Genomic DNA, 216 nt, shown 5'->3' with positions numbered 1-216 from the left:
TCTCTGTCTCATGATGTTTTCAAATCACCAACCCTGAAATGAACCCTGGTGGGAGCCAGAACACAGAGAAATGGCTTGCTCTGGGGACCTGATATCTTGGGCTTAGGATCCTACTTGGAGCTCCTTCAGACTTTTGATGGAACTGAGGCTGGGAGACAGGGGTCCTGGTTTGAAAACAACCTCCCTGCCCTTCAGCAAGTTGCTTCCTTCCTTGGC

Source organism: Cervus elaphus, chromosome 1, assembly GCF_910594005.1.
Source record: "Cervus elaphus chromosome 1, mCerEla1.1, whole genome shotgun sequence".
NCBI classification, from domain to species: Eukaryota; Metazoa; Chordata; class Mammalia; order Artiodactyla; family Cervidae; genus Cervus; species Cervus elaphus.
The sequence above is the reverse complement of the archived record's forward strand: the minus strand, read 5'-3'. Positions refer to the sequence as shown.